At 46.5% G+C, this 15,672-nt stretch overlaps 1 protein-coding gene across 1 annotated transcript in view; it reads right to left on the bottom strand.

Moving 5' to 3' along the window:
* Nucleotides 1-814, bottom strand: part of FGF13 (fibroblast growth factor 13) — a 491,770-nt gene extending 490,956 nt beyond the window's left edge. Inside the window, exon 1 of the mRNA XM_045068230.1 lies at nt 760-814. The gene's annotated coding sequence lies outside the window, so the exon portion shown is untranslated. The remainder of the gene's footprint in view (nt 1-759) is intronic.
* Nucleotides 815-15,672: the final 14,858 nt, after the last annotated feature.

The raw sequence follows: 15,672 nt of genomic DNA, 5'->3' as shown, positions 1-15,672 counted from the left end.
AATTCAGGGAACATTGACTTTGGCTCCAAACCTTGGCCAGAAGTGATCATTCAGAAGAAAACAGCTCCCTGGGATCCAGAGAGGGCTAAGTGCCTTCCCCAGGTTCATCCAGGGAAGCGTTCAACAGCCAGTGGGCCATGACCCATTAGGCAGTAGTGAAATCTAGGTAGTGGGCCGTATCAACATTTAAAGATCAATGGAAATAAAATAAGTACAGTAGACTAGAACAGAATTGAATACGATAAAGTAGCCTAGAGTAGAAGATCAGGCTTTGCACACAGTAAGGGTAAGTATTGTTCTGGGAAACTTTTGTTCCTTCTGTGTTAATGTGTACTCGATCGCCACCTAAAACATATTTCTTACTGCTGGTCACCAGAAAATTTCTACTTTTTTGAAAAACACTGACCTAGATGACTTGGTAGAAAAGCCCTGGAGCCATCCCCAATTTTTAAAAAATATCTTATTTATTTATTTGACACAGAGAGATCATGAGCAGGCAGAGAGGCAGGCAGAGAGAGGGGGGGAAGCAGGATCCTCGCTGAGCAGAGAGCCAGATGTGGGGCTCGATCCCAGGACCCTGAGATCATGACCTGAGCCGAAGGCAGAGGCTTAACCCACTGAGCCACCCAGGTGCCCCACCATCTCCAATTTTTTAACTATCACGGCTACAATGACTTCTATAACCACTATTTTGGGGTTTCATAATGCATCGTGTGCCATTCTAAATGTTTCGTGGTTGTCATCTTATTTAATACTTACCAAAGCCCGAGGTATCTTCATCTGGGTTCTACCGAAGAAGCAGCAGGCTCAGTATCAAGTTCCAGCAGCTGGAAAGAAAGATAAGGGTAAGAGCTGGGCTACGAACCTAGGTGTACCTGTCTCCACAGTTCGTGTTCTTAACAGCTCTGGACCACTTCCCTCTCTAATTGGTCAATACATAGTTAAATTCATTCATTAAACACATACAGATCATCTTGGTTCCACTGGTAGCTTTATATAAAAATGAGAATGTTTAGCAAAATAATTTCAGACTCCAGGAAACTTCCAGTAACCTTCAAGGAAAAAGAAGATTTTATTTTGAATTAGTTGCCTATTTGACTCGGAACCCCAGGACCTGAACCCACCCCTCATACCTTGGATGGGCATCTGGAAAAATCAGCTGGCAGAAGAAGATTGCCAGGCAACACGTCTCTATGCTCTCAGCCCTCTAGTTGCTTCCACTCTAATTCCACACAGCAATCTTGTACCAGAGCGCATTTGGTTTTGTCTTTTTATAGTTTGAGCTAAATTGGTTCAACCACTTTTGAGTTGATGAGGGAAAAAAAAAATCCTACTTCTTCCACTTCCAAAATAAGCTCCTCTTTTGGGCACACAGAAAGCTCAGAAAAGGCTGAAACTTTGAAACTTCCCACTTCACATATGGGTACATTTAGGTCCTCATTACTTTTAAATTTACTTTTTACATTCCTAGTGATTTGCTCCTTTTGCAAAGCCCCGTGTCCTGTTGTCATTTCTGTTATCCCCATAGCACACACCATGCAGGCATGCCCAGTATGTTCTAGACCACAGGGGTCACCTCAGCAAGTGCCACCTAGTGGAAAGTGGGGAGGGGGGGGATAAGGAGAGGGGTCAGTGGGGCGGGGGTAATGCCAAGTGCGGCCTCCCCCTGAAGTGTAGTTTAGGTCAAAGATGCCCAACAGACGAGGCCTCCCTTTGTTTCTCTCATGGCTCCTGGCAGGGAATCCTCTCCGAATCAGGGAAGGCTGAAACTTGACCCAACTGGCTCTTCACTTCTCCGTAGCAGCTCATGGCCACTCTTCAGAGCTTTTCTGATCTCTTTGTTTGGAACAAAAACTAACGGACTCACAAACACGTGCGGAATTTCCAGGGAAGAAGTTCTCCATCGTCCCCAGGGACATGACCAGACCCTGGGACCACAGGTGCTGTCAGGAGTCCGGTCCAAATCTCGGCTCTCCAGCCTGGCCGGGGGCACAACTTCCTGGCTGGGCTTTGCTCTTCGGGGCAGACCTTCACCCCCCACCTGTAGCTCCATCCTTCCGACGCTTTTCAAAACAGGAACAGTTGTCCCCGTCCTCACATTCTCCTGGCTATTCTATTTTTGGGATATTGCAGGCCTGCTCCAGCCAGAGCAGCGCAGACTGGACTGCCCACCTCTGGGGCGTGCGCCTAGCCCTGCTCGTTCTAGTCACCACACTCCTAAAAGCACCAGAAAGCAAAACAAAAGGGGGTTCTACTTCTCAACCTTACCACTCCGCCTGAAGCTTCTATGAACAAAGGACATTTAATAATAGAATTCCTCCTCTGGTATTTATAGCACCAATTGCTCAAAGCTGTTTTAGGCTTTATTTTTAAAATCCCAGCCTTTGTCACAACCTCCCGGGAACTGGAGGAGAAGGCAGGGATCAGCAGGTCCACTCTGCAGACCAGGAAACTGAGGCTGGATGAAGAGACACTAGTCCAAGGACAGACAGCAGGCAAAGGCAGCTGAGAAGTGGAAAGCCCATCCCAGCAAGGCGCCAGGCTGATGAGGCTGTGGGCCTTTACTTCCCTGTGAATTCACTCTCCCAACGTCAATTAAGTGCTGATTCTTTTTCTGGTGCCACACCAGGCACCAGGGAAACAGAGAGGAGCGAGATTAAGGTCTCCTGTTTCTTTCAGTGAAAACATTTCAAGGAGACAAAAAAGAAGGGGGACCTTCCCGATTGAAAGATACTTGAGAGACGATGTTTGGACCTTGTTTGGGCCCTGAGTCAAGCATACCAAACATAAGAACACATTTGTGAAACACCGCGGCGGGGGGCGGGGGGTGGATTTTAACCTGGACTGGATATTTGGTGGCAAAGGAATTGTTAGTTTTTTAGATGTGATATGGTGATAAAATTACCTTACCATTTAGGGATGTATATTGAAGCATTTATTGATGAAATGATCTGATGTTTGAGAATGGCTTCAAACAGCAGGTGATTAATGGGAGAAAACAGGCAGGGATATCTTTGAAACAAGAATGTCCTTGAGTCAGGGCACCTGGGTAGCTCAGTCGGTTAAGTGTCTGACTCTTGGTTTCGGCTCAGGTCATGATCTCAGGGTCTTGAGATCAAGCCTGATGTCGTCATCCGGCTCCCTGCTCAGTGGGGAGTCTGCTTCTCTCCCTCTCCTTCTGCCCCTTCCCCACCACTCATGCTCTTTCTCTCTCAAATAAATAAATCTTAGAAAAAAAAGAATGCCTTTGAGTTTATGATTGTTGCAGCTAGGTAACTGCTAAGGGTAGCTCGTTGTAATTTTTCCCCTTAAGTTTCACGCCCGCTTGACATTTTCCATAATACAGGAATCTAAATAATTTTTAAAAAGAAGTCATGGTACCTGCTCTCAAGGAACTTCAAGAGTATGAATCACCTAGAGAGCCTTCCTGACAGTCACCGCAGCTAAGCACATCCTACCCTGTGCTGTAGCAGCGGGAACATAGGGCTCCAACGTGAGGGCCACAGGTCCAGAAACAAGTTAGCGGTACCGCTGGCAAGGCAGGACTAGGGCAGCCCTGACTGACGTGGATCCCGATTTCATTCTTCTCATGATGTTCCACCAGCGGTTCACCAGGCTGTTTGACCTGGACAGACCCTAAGGTCCTCAAGTGGGGTAATGAAGCCTGAGAGGCTGGAAATGCTTCCCGATGCTGCATGGCGAACAAGTGGCAAAACTGGGTATCTGAACTCTGGGACCACTGACTCCCACAGCAGCACCATAGTCTTTAAACACCTGCAGGATGCTTGCTTGCTGCGTTCCAGAAGCCACGCTAGGTACTATTCCACTGCCATCCCATGCTCAGAGCCAAAAAGGCAGGGAAATACGTACCTCTTTCATTGTACTGCCCTTACTCTGGCATCTCGCATACAGTAAGCACTGGACTAGACTGGGAATTAACTAAGGTTCACATCCTGAAGAGCAATTTTTCTTTATCTTGGTTTGGGTGTAAGTCGTAGATTGTATGATGTCCCTCATAAAATTTGCATCTTGAAGTCCTAACCAGAGAACCTTAGAATGAGACTATACTTAGGGGCCCCTGGGTGGTGTAGTCGGTTAAGCATCTGACTCGTGGTTTAGGCTCAGGTCATGACCTCAGGGTTCTGAGATCAGCCCCATGTCAGGCTTCAAGCTCAGCGCGGCATCTGCTTAAGACTCTCTCTTCATCTCCGTCTGCCCCACCTCCCACCGTGCTCATGCTCTATCTCTTTCTTTCTCTCTCAAATTAATAAATAAAACTTTAAAAACGTGTCCCTATTTGGAGATGGGGTCATTGCAGATGTAATTAGTTAACAGATAAGATCATTAGGGTGATGGGCCTTAAACCAATAGGACTGATATCCTTCTAAAAAAGGGGAAATTTGGGGCACCTGGGTGGCTCAGTGGGTTAAGCCTCTGCCTTCGGCTCAGGTCATGATCCTGGAGTCCCGGGATCGAGCCCCGCATCCCTCTTTCTGCTGGGTGAGGAGCCTGTTTCCTCCTCTCTCTCTGCCTGCCTCTCTGCCTACTTGTGATCTCTCCCTGTCAAATAAATAAATAAAATATTTTAAAAAAAATTTAAAAAGGGGAAATTTGGACACAAAGACAGCATGCATAGAGGGAAGACCATGTAGAAGAGACATAAGGAGATGACAGGCAACCAGCAGCCAAGGAGTGAGGTCTGGAACAGATCCTTCTCTCAGCCCTCAGAAGGAACCAATCTTGCCAACACCTTGACTTTGGACTTCAAGACTCTGAAACAGAGAGACAATACATCTCTGGTCTTTAAGCCCCCAGTGTTGGTACGGCAGCTGTAGGAAATGAACACAGCATAGCTGGGTAGTCAGGTAAATAGGACAGCAAGAGGATGGTTAAGAGGAGGGTTAATGGAGAAGAATTCATTCCACAACCACGTATTGTGGCCCTCCAATGTGGCAGGCACTGTGCCAGATACCAAGGGAGATAGAAAGGTGACCTGCTCCCTGTGCCCAGATAAGTGGTAGTCAGAGTTGATCTTGTTCACTCACAGCCCTAGTACAGGGAAGAAGGTCATCGAAACCATGAAGGAAGTGCTAATAAAATACCACTGGAGTTCAAAAGAGGAGGAGAACCTCTTTCAGCTAAGAGGAGAGAATAAGAGAAAATGGAATTCAAAGGGTATCAATTAAAGTATGTCCTAAAGAATGGGTACAATTTGGACAGGCTGAAATATCAGGCAAGAACATTCCCAGTGGAAAAAAACAGCACAAGCACAGCATGGCAGTGACATAAAAAAAAGGAACTCTACTTGGAACAGTTAGAATTTCTTATATTGGAGTCTAAGGTGAGTGAAAGAGCCTGTGGAGTTGAGACAGATGACCGTGGCCTTGAGTAGAACAGAAACAGCGTAAAAGGGTTCAAGACAGAGAATGTAGTTCAAAACGGACTTATGAATGGTTTTCCCTCAGGTCCATGGCTACAGCAAGTGGAAAGATGGCAAGTCATCTGGTTCAGGAAACTGACTGAACTTGGATAGGATGAGTGCTCCCACTCTGTGCCCTGCTAGACCCAGTGGGGAGCAATGTTAGGAGACAGCATGTTGGGTCTTGGGGAAAGATACAAAATGTTATCGTTCCTCTTAAACACAAGAAACAGCAGTATCTTCCTAAAGCTGTCTAGACACTATTGGAAGTTCCTATCTAAAGCGATCTGGACACCCTTCCCAGAAATACAAAATAGGTAATGGGGGGAGGGTACCGCTTTTTATTTGCTGTCATTTGTTATATATCTAAAACATTTCAAAATGTCAAGTAAAGCAAATGGTAGAACCTAGCTTTCCAGAAGCCATGCGATCCATCATTAAGAAGAATTTAATCAAGGAAATTGCCTTCAATAGGCACAGAGACTGTCATCTGGGAAAATGAAATTTGCAAGGGAAGCAGCAGGCCTTCATCCCAGGAGCCTGGGGTCAGAAATGTCTTACGAGGCTGGCAACAAAACAGGCAAGTGCTGGAGATAGGGAGGCTAGGTTAAAGGAGTTTGGGTGAAAGAGGAAAACAGTTTCCTTGGGCTGTAGCATGCAAAAGATTAGGAAAATATGACCAAGAGACCAGTGGATTTCTGGCTTGACAGCTGAGGGAGAAAGGAAAAGGGGGGGGGTCTCCCTGAATGTTTCAGTTAGGTCTTTTCATTGCAAATGATTGAAACCCAACTGAAACAGGGCTAATTCCCTCCTCTATCAGGTTAATTCATCTTCGCTAACCTCCAAGATAGAAGCTTAGGGAAGAGACCTCTTTTCCATTAGCACATATTTTGTATGCTCTATGTAGGATATACTGTACTATTAAAACAAAGTTAGCCAGAGAAAAGAAAATGTTATTATGAATATCATAAAGAAATTACATTTGCACTACTATGCTCTATTTGTTGGAAAAATTCATGTGGACCTGCACAGTTCAAACCCATGTTGTTCAAAGGTTGACTGTATTATGTGTTAATTGAATGTTTATGCTACCAGTAGGCTTCTGGTCAACAGTAAGTTATAAGTAGTTAAGTTTGGGGGTGTCAGAAGTTATACGCAGATTTTTGACTGCATGGGGTGGGGGATCTGTGCACCTCACCCCAGCATCGTTCAAGGGTCAAACACCACTGAGAGGAATAAGCCCAGGCAGGAGCTAAGGAAACGAGCACTAGATGGCGATGAGGGAGGGATGTCAGTGGAGAGAAGGGTGCTTCTTGAAACTGTTGGGAGGGCCTTCAGGGACTTTTGCCTTGTGCTTGAGGCAGCGAGAGAATTCTTCATGGGACTGACAAAAAAATGATCTTCTGCTGGTCTAAATGAACAAGGAGGGCCTCAACCTGGTCACATGTTGGGGAACAGTAAAACACACGAACTTGGGCCAAGCAAATGTTTTCTTTTTGTTGTTGTTGTTGGGTGTTTCCTTGGTTCTTTTGTCAAATCACTGTGGTCCAACCCCCTCCCCATATCCCAGCTGTTATAAAGGCTAACATGAGGAATACCAGCCATAGTCGGGCTCCTCTGATTACCAGGGAAGTAGGAGAGAGAGTGGGAACAAGAAGCTGAAAAATCTATCAGCCTGAGGAGGGCACTCCGTCTTTGAACTTTAGTTTCCTTATCTGTAAAATGCAGGGGCACCTAGGTGGCTCAGTCTGTTAAGCATCTCACTCTTTTTTTTTCATTTTTTAAAATTTTTTATTTTTTAATTACTTTTCAGTGTACTAGAATTCATTGTTTATGCACCACACCCAGTGCTCCATGCAATACATGCCCTCCATAATACCCACCACCTGGCTTCCCCAACCTCCCACCCCCTGCCCCCCTCAAAACCCTCAGATTGTTTTTCAGCGTCCATAGTCTCTCATGGTTCATCTCCCTCTCCAATTTCCCCCAACTCCCTTCTCCTCTCCATCTCCCCATGTCCTCCGTGTTATTTCTTATGCTCCACAAATAAGGGAAACCATATGATACTTGACTCTCTCTGCTTGACTTATTTCACTCAACATAATCTCTTCCAGTCCTGTTCATGTTGATAGAAAAGCACTCTTAATCTCGGCTCAGGTCATGATCTCAGGGTCATGGGATCAAGCTTTGTGTCGGGCTCTGTGCTAGGTGTGGAGCCTGCTTAAGATTCTCTCTTTCTTTCCCTCTCCCCCTCCCACACTTTTTCTCTACCTCTCTAAAAAATGCAGAAAATAATGTATTTGTAAATAACTAGCATCCTGCTTGGTTCATGGTAGACACTCAAAAATGGCTATTTCTTCTTTTGTTCTACCCCTCTATGCTCCAAGATAATTCCAGCCAACATATTTTCCTAAAACATCTGTTAACTAGTCAACTGAACCATAGTCTGAAAACAGAACCATACCGTCTTATCCCTCTGGTCCTCCTCAACCCCTTGAAGTCACTTCTCAATGGCCTGTTCCCTCTTATTTTGTAAGAGAATAGAAATGGTCATATCATGCCTTACCCAAGAATCTGAAAATGTTATTAGTCAGCCTGACCTGCCCATTCTGCTCTACCAGTGGACTGAGAGTTGGACAATGTTTCCAAAACACAGTTGAGCCTTAGAAGTCATCTTGTTCAATTCTCTCCCCCATTTTATAGATAAGGAGACTGAGATCCAGAGGGAGTAAGGAAGTGGCTCAAGGTCACACAGTATCTTAGGAACAGAGTCAGGAATAGACATTAGGACTGAAAGGCCAGTGCTTTCTGTTGTCCACAGCTGATTATAAGCTCTTTCTTCATTTTCATGAAGTATAACATATTTTATAAGCTAAGCTAACATCTTTCTTTTTTGGGGGGGGGTTAGGCAAAAATTCTTTTTTTTTTAATTAATTAATTTATTTTCAGAAAAACAGTATTCATTATTTTTTCACCACACCCAGTGCTTCATGCAATCTGTGCCCTCTATAATACCCACCACCTGGTACCCCAACCTCCCACCCCCCTGCCACTTCAAACCCCTCATATTGTTTTTCATCTTTCAACATGGATCTACAGGAAGGGTTTTCAGAGATGAGACAAAGGTATTAAATGAGGACTGTTCCTCAAAGAAGAAAGTCCCCCTATGATTCATCCAACCAAGGCAGATTATTTGGAATGGGGGTGTGAGAGAAGGAAACCCCTCTAAGCCACATATTCACAGAAGTTCTCAAAGTTCAACTTTTGACCTCATCTTTAAATGATAACAATAGCAGTGAACACACAGTACTCACTATGTGCCAGGCCCTATTCTGAGCCCTTTGTAGGTAATAACTCATTTAATCCAAATAAAGTTATACCACGGTGATATTTTAAGCACATGTCAAAATCGTTAATACATTAATACTGTAAACATAACACAAGTGTTGAAACGCCATTTTGTTATTACTTCTTTTCTTCAAACAATGAAAGAGGCCTGTGAATTGACCATGAAAAGACCATGTAAAGGATGGACCATCCATCCATCCATCCATCCACCCACACACCCGGACACTCACCCTTCCATCCACCCAACATAATGCCAAGCTATCCCATACACCAAGCCCTATGTTTTGTGCCAGTGATAGAGACGAGGAGAACATACTACCTGTGCTTGGGCTGCTCCCAGTGTGGAATAAGAGGAATAAGTATGAACCTGCACAGAAAGCATGGTGGAACAGTCGTATGAAGGCATGCGGTGGGGGGAAGGGGGCACTTGCTGGTTCTGTTCACTTCATTATATTCCGACAGAAGTACCAAGGATGACTTGCCCAAGAAAGTAACACCTCAGAGGACACTAAGAAAATAACAGTAGGATTCCCTAGCAAGAAGAGTTCCTCAGCTTCTGGGGTCATAATACCCTTGGAAAATATGATGAAAATGTATCTTTCTAGATAAGGGCACACACGTGCGCACGCATGCATACACACACACACACTGGTACACACATTTCCCCTTTTCACAAGTGAGTTTAAAATTCAGCTCTGTCACTCACTAGTCACGACACTTCGGGCCTCAATTACCTCACTGATTAAATGAGAGTAATAGTAGTCTTCCTCTCAGGCTCGCTGTGACAATCAAATGCAAAACTGTGTGTAAAGCGCTTGCAGAGACTTGGCAATCAATAAGTTGTAGTTCCCTTTCCTTTCCCTAAGTGGAATTTAATTTTCAAAAGCAATGAGACGACAACGTAGCCAGGAGGGTACATTGATCTTTTCTGGATTCCTGTGGCGTCTCTCTCTCTCTCTTTTTCTCTCTTTTTTACCTCTTCTATCACACAGGTTAGTTTGCCTGGCCTCATTTCCCGACTGGGTTTTTATAGCCAACCCCTTAGATTATTTGGGACCGGCGCACTACCTACTGTGTTAACCAGGCACCTGACCCTTAGATTATTTGGAACTCCTTAGGGTAGCACACCATAGAGATGCGATCCCTGCTTAGGGCAAAAATTGCCCTTGGGGAATCTTCTTTTCTCCCTGAGAGGACTTTAACGAGGGCTGGAGGTGCCGTGTCAGGCCCTATGGGAAAACACCTCCACCATCTCAGCTCATCTCTTAGCTTAACTTCTAGAGTCTGTATCACTGTCCCAGGGCTGCTATAGGGAAGTACCACAGAGTGGGGGGCCTACGACAACAGAAATATCTTCTCTCATAGTTCTGTAAACCAGAAGGGATGGTTCCTTCCAGAGGTTCAAAGGAAGAATCCATTCACTGCCTCTCTCTCCTAGCTCTGGAAGTGGCCTGCAGCCCTTGTCATTCATTGGCTCATATAGCAGCACCCCAATCTCTGCTGTCATATGTGTGCCTCTGTGTTAAACCTCCCTCTCCTTTTTTTTAAAAAAGATTTTCTTTATTTATTTGACAGACAGAGATCACAAGTAGGCAGAGAGACAGGCAGAGAGAGAGGGGGAAGCAGGCTCCCTGCAGAGCAGAGAGTCCGGTGCGGGGCTCGATCCTGGGACCCTAAGAACATGACCTGAGCTGAAGGCAGAGACTTTAACCCACTGAGCCACCCAGGTGCCCCTCTCTCTCCCTTCTTGAGAAGAACACTTCTCATTGAATTTAGGGCCCAATCAGACAATCCAGGACGATCTTGTCTCAAGATCATCCATAATAATTACATCTGCTAAGACCATTTTTCTAAACAAGATCACATTCCCAGCTTCCAGGAAGGAAGACACGGACATTATTCTGGGGGGGGGGGTCCGCCATTCAGTCCACCACTACGGGTCTTATTTCTTTGAACTCAGTCCAGCTTTAATGGAGCCTGGTGATATGGATTTGTTTTTCTTGTTTTTATAACATCACTACCTTTGAGTCAGGGGAACAATATATCAGTTAAAAATTGGTGCCAGACACAGTGCTGGGGGTTGTATATGCATTAACTCTCTTGATCTTCACAAGCCTTTGTGGGAGGCAGATGATATAATCATCTTTATTTTGCAAATGAGGCTGAGAGTACTTTAGTAATTAGCCGCAGGTCAAACAGCTAGTATGCAGTGAAGTTGCATTCAGACTCATCTCTACCTGATTCTGAAACCCACTTTATGGAGTGCTGACCCTGGGCAGGACACCCTTCTGTATGCTTTGCAGGTCGACACACATCTAACCTTCACAAGGACCTTACAAGCTGAACTCATTGTCAGTCGCCCTTCCTCCTCTTTGTGGACAAGGAACCCAAGGCACAGAGAGCTTTCGTAACCAGTGCAAGGTAATAGAGCGAACGACCATGACCCTGGATGTCCTCCATCTGTAAGATGAGGACTGGAGATTCACTGAATGTCCACTACGCCGGGCACTATGTGTTTTTTTCACATGGAGTCTTCATGGAAACGGGTGATACAGACCTTTTTCTGTTTTACAGAAGGGAAAACGAGCCTCAAAGGGGAGAAATGACCTGCCCATGAATGATGGAAGTTTGATATAAACCAGGTCTTTGCAAGTGGCCAGGTGTGTTCCTTCCACTAGCCCTCGCTGCCTCCCAGAGTCATCATGAGGATCTAGGAAGACGATGGCTGTGACGGAGACTCACTCTGGAAAGAAGACAAGTCTTACGAAGACAATTATCCGTATCCTGATAGGACTCCTCCTCTTCAAACTCATCCTAACTGCTGCTGTCATCACTATCAAAGTACTATCACAATCGCTTAGCCTGAAAAGTCCAAGGCCAGGTTCACGAATGCCCGGGGGGCGCTACTGGCTTGCACAGCCCTGATCTGACTCTCACACTTTGGAGAAAAAAATTACATAACCTGGGGGAAGAAGGATGAGTTGGCGTGAAGCACACAGTTCGGCCACATTGTAGTCACGCTTGGAGTGTCTAATTAACCGCCAAGTGTATGCCTTCTGGCAATGGCTGAAAAGAGGGTCAAGACACAGCCACTCAACCCCCACATACGCGAGAACTGAGAAGGTAGAATAGGGAAGCTCAACAGAGCCACACGTCTCCTAGGGCCAAGGGCTTCTCAAGGCGGGCCCAGGTATGAACAAGGCTGAGCAGGGCTGGGGATTGAAAAGAGGATGGGGTTGAACACAGCTTTCTCACGTACGCTGGAGGTAAGGGACAGCAGGCACGCAACCACACAGGGCACATTCCCCAACACACCAGCTCTGTCTCCTGAATTCCCAATGTTTCATTTTGAAGGATACCATCAGATTTGTGTACTTATTTGACAGAGAGAGAGAGTGTGTGTGTGTGTGTGTGTGTGTGTGTGTGTCTGTGTCTTTGTGTGTGTGCGCGCTCAGGCAGGGCCGGGGGAAGGGGGAGAAGGGGAAGGAGAGAAGCAGACTCCCTGCTGAAAGCAGAGCCCCACGGGGCTCGATCCCTTGACCCTGAGATCATGACCTGGGCCGAAATCAAGAGTCAGATGCTCAACCGACTGAGCCATGCGGGCGCCCCGCCCCACCTCTTGAGAAAGTGTCCCTTGGCGCTGTGACAGTGTGAGTCTAGGAACCGCCCTACCTCGCATCCCCACTGAGGCTGCAAACAGAGGTCAAACTGTGCTCATGAAGATAGAGGCCTGGCCAATCTACGTCCTTCTCTGGCATTTTTCAGTCGCAGCTGGAGATAAGGACATTCTTCGATCTTGGGTCAGCGGCTTGGAAGGACAGGAGCTTGAGATCGCCCCGCGGTCAGGTTTCTCGCCGCATGAAGAATGCCAGCCTCCAGCAGGAAGGAACGAAGCTGACACATACAGAGAGGAAAGGGGAGGAGGAACAAAGGCCTAAAAACATTCTCCTTCCTGATTGCCAGCTGTCCCCAAGGCCAGCTTCCCCGGCTTGAGCACAGGAACCAATACACACACTCTCACTCTCTCTCTCTCTCTTTCAGAAGATTTTATTTCCAAGTAATCTCCACACCCAGCGTGGGGCTCTAACTCATAACCCTGAGATCAAGAGTCACGTGCTCCCCCGACTAAGCCAGCTGGGCGCCCCTGCACGCCTCTCTTTGTCGCTTTAAGCTCAACTGACTTGGGTTTCTTTGACTTTCAATGAAACCCTTCTTATACCCTCCACATGCCAACAGGAGTCACAATTACTCTGTGAAGTCCATGTCACTGGGGCCTCATAGTGTTTCTCTGACACAGCCAGTCCCATTCTACAGATGAGGAAGCTGAGCTACTGAAGCCTTCCTTGCCCTGAGTCCCACACCAGTCGGCGGGAAGCCTGGATCTGTGCTCTTCCCTAACCCTTACTATGAAAAATTGTGAACTTCTTCTCTGCTCCATACGTCACAGCTGTCCTTTCTTCTGTCCCCTCTGCCATCTGCCTCCTGCAAAGGCCTCTTTCCACCTTGCCTTGTACAGTGCGATAACACTGACGAGTTGCCCTGCTCCTCCTCATCTCCAATCCATGCTTGCCCAGTCAGTACTCCTAAAGCATACTGGTTATGCCACTTACTCAGCTAGAAAATCTTAGAGGGCTTCCCATTGCCTAATCAATGAACTTCGTAGCCTGGCATTCAAGGCCATTCACAACCTGCACCTAATCAATGTCTGTATGTTTCTCTCCCTTCCTCTTGTTACTCACTGCTGAGGCCACGCATCTCTTCTCTCAAGCAGATCCTCCATCTGAACTGCCCCTGTGCCCACGATGGAAATCCATCTGGCTCCTTAAGGCCCATCTCAGACACTGTTGCTTTTGTTCTCCCTTTTTAGGCCACTTTTCACATTCCTCTGGATATGATAGCAATTCTGAGATTTTTCGCAAAATCTTTACCGAGCCAAGAGTGTCAGGAAAACAAGGTCTGTGCCTTCTTTCCCGATTTCATTCAACATACATTATTCAGCACCTTCTGCATGATTGGCCCTCTGCTATGTGCTAGAGATAGTAAATTATATTAGATAGCATGACAGGCACTATTCTAAGAATTTTACGCACGACAGCTCACTTAGGTCTTACAATAACTCCACAAAGTAGGTCTTGTCACGCCCATTTTACAGATGAAGAAACAGAGGCCCAGAAAAGCTAAGTAACTTGCCAAGGTCACACAGCTAGTGAACGGCAGAGCCAGGATCCAAAGCCGGGCTGTGCTCTTAGAGCCATATGCCAGGCCGCCTTTGCAAGTCCTCTTCTTTCTCCTGACTCGTCCTCGGTGAGCCTACCTACCTATTTTTGCCTCTTCACTTCTTTAGTCTCGCGTTCAGTCATTTCACACAGTTCCACTAAGTGCCTACTGTGAGCCAGCACTCATGGGGATGCAGCAGTGCACTGGGCTGAAGGATGGCCCCAAAGGTATATCCTCATTCTAATCCCAGAACCAGTGAATATCCTCTTAGATGGCAAGAGAGGTGGTTCAGCTAAGGCTCTTGAGAGGAAGGTGTAGCCTGAGTCGTCCAGGTGAGGTCGCTGCCCTCACAAGGGTCCTTACAGGAGGAAGGCAGGGGGATCTGAGTCAGAGAGACGGGATGACAGGAGCAGAGATTAGACTGATACAGCCACAAGCCAAGGAAATCTGGAAGCCACTAGAACCTTTTGTTTCTTTTAAGATTTTATTTATTTATTTATTTTGAGAGAGCGAGCGCGAGAGAGGAGGAACAGAGGAGAAGCAGACCCCCCGCTGAGCAGGGAGCCCCACATGGATCTCAAACTCAGAACCCCGGGATCATGACCTGAGCTGAAGGCAGCTGCTCACTTGACTGACTGAGCCACCCCGGCTCCCTATGGAAACCACTAGAAGTTTAAAGACGTAACAACAAACAGATTCTCTCCTACACCCTGTAGAGGGAGTATGGCTCTGCAGACACCTTGATTCTGGCCCAGTGATACTGATTTTAGACTTCTGCCCTCTAGAAATGTGGCAGAATACATTTCTGTTGTTTCAAGGCATCCAACCTGTGATAATTGGTTATGGCAGTCCTAGGAAATTCATATGAATAATGTGCAAAGTAAATGTGATTTCTGTGCTCACGGAACAGACGGGACGGGTAGTAATTTTTAAAATGTCGAGAAGGTCACAGAGTATCACAAATGGGTAGTGAGTCTCTATACCAGCAAGCCCACGGCCACGGCTCTCCTGCCCTGTCATACACGTGAAGCAGCCACAGGGGTGAGATGACAGGGCGAGGGCTAGAATTGAGTTAAGTGTCCTGAAGAAGCATGGCAGGAGTACGTTTTGCACACTGCCACTGAAAACACGAATTGATCCTCGTATTGCTTTGTGGGACCGAAAATTAGAGGATCTAATCCTCATCCTTATGGCTGTTAGCAAGCGTCTTCATAAATGGTACACAGAGGTTCTTTTAGACCCCGTCCAGAAGACTGCCTCTCTCCTTTGTTAGGATGTGCACACATGTTACTGTGGAGGCGGTCCTGCATCCACTTACGTTGGCCTGACATGTCAGTCACCTCCATTACAGTGGGTGGTAGTGACCGACAAGAGAGATGTTGTTGTTGCTTTTTTCTTTTCATTTTTGTTTTTTGTTTTTTGTTTTTTTTAAGGAGAGAGAGTGTGTGCATACGCACACGTGAGGGCATGTTTGGGGGAGGGACAGAGGGAGATGGGGCAGAGCCGAATGTGGGGTTCTATCTCATGATCCTAAGATCATGACCTGAGCCAAAAATCAAGAATGGGACACTCAACAAACCGAGCCACTGAGGTGCCCCTAGAGAGCGCCCCTAGCCAAGAGACTCAGAGGCCATGGCCACGTTCAGTCGGACCCAGGGGCATGACTGATTAGCAATGCCTGCCCTGAG

This window comes from Mustela putorius, unplaced genomic scaffold (assembly GCF_011764305.1).
Source record: "Mustela putorius furo isolate JIRA1106 unplaced genomic scaffold, ASM1176430v1.1 tig00003899_pilon_pilon_pilon, whole genome shotgun sequence".
In the NCBI taxonomy this organism is placed as follows: Eukaryota; Metazoa; Chordata; class Mammalia; order Carnivora; family Mustelidae; genus Mustela; species Mustela putorius.
Note: the sequence above shows the minus strand (reverse complement) of the source record. Positions and strands in the feature narration are given on the sequence as shown.